Source organism: Nannospalax galili, unplaced genomic scaffold (assembly GCF_000622305.1).
Source record: "Nannospalax galili isolate Female #2095 unplaced genomic scaffold, S.galili_v1.0 scaffold162, whole genome shotgun sequence".
Lineage (NCBI taxonomy): Eukaryota > Metazoa > Chordata > Mammalia > Rodentia > Spalacidae > Nannospalax > Nannospalax galili.
Window position 1 is genome coordinate 1381064 of NW_008350388.1, and position 1154 is coordinate 1382217.

A 1154-nucleotide genomic window follows, 5' to 3' on the forward strand; every position below is an offset into this window, starting at 1 on the left:
TTTTTGGTCTTTGTGAGACAGGGTCTCCCTGTAGCTCCAGCTGTCCTGGAACTCACTATGTAGACCAGGCTGGCTTTGCCAAATGAATTTTTTTACTTCCATGATTTCTGTTGAGAGATGGAGAAACAAATCTTTTAATCTGAAGAAAATGCTTTCCCTGCTGATTCTTAGCAAATCTGCCTTTTTATCAGTGTTTTATTTCTCATCTTTATGTTACTTACAGGGCATAAGACAGTAACTTTGCAGTAGGCAGATCCTTTCAGATACGATGCCAATAATTACTAAATTGATCAACTGATCACAGACCTAGCTGGGGCTCCCTTCCTGAGGAAGGGGACCAAAATTAAGAGGCAGCTTTGTAATGGTGCTAGAGCACGGGAAGCACTGGACCCTGGGAAGTTGTTTTTCTCTAATTTTTAATGTTGAAAGAGCCACTGCCTTACTTGATATTTTAAATAAAAATCCTGTAAAGTACTTTATACTAGGATGGGTTCTGAGTAATAAAATCTTTTCAACATTAATTTAATGTGAATTATCAAGAGTTATGGGATGACCTATATATGTATATTTGAAACACTTCGTTTCAATGAAATGTTAAGTGTGGCCTATGTATTAACGGTTAAAGAAATTGGAGGATATTTATTAAAATCAAAATAATTTCACAATTTTGACATTTCAGACGCATGAAAGGTGATAAAAACAGTAAGAATTTGATCCTGAAGAAAAAAAGGAGTTAATTTTTCTACCACACCATATTTTAATTTCTTTCTTGGTGTTCTGTCTAACATTCATTTGATTCTTTACAGAGCACAAAATGTTTTATGTCTATGATCCTATTTTTCCTTACTTAAATTTTTTTCCTCCCCCCCTTTCTTTCACAAGATTACTAACCACATTTATGGAATAAGGTCCCTAATCTCCTTTACTACAGATCATTCATCCAGTAAGAGGAGAGATCGAAAAGTTTTCAGCTCTAAATCCTGAATTGTATGTTTTACACTTGACATTAATGCAAAATAACTAATGATAACATATTTTCTCTATTAAAAATAGAGAAAAATCATAAATGGAGAATTTTCCAATTCTCTGAATAATAATTTTATATAACCAGATATATGCTGTGGCATTCTTTATGTCACATTAGTTAAAAGTAC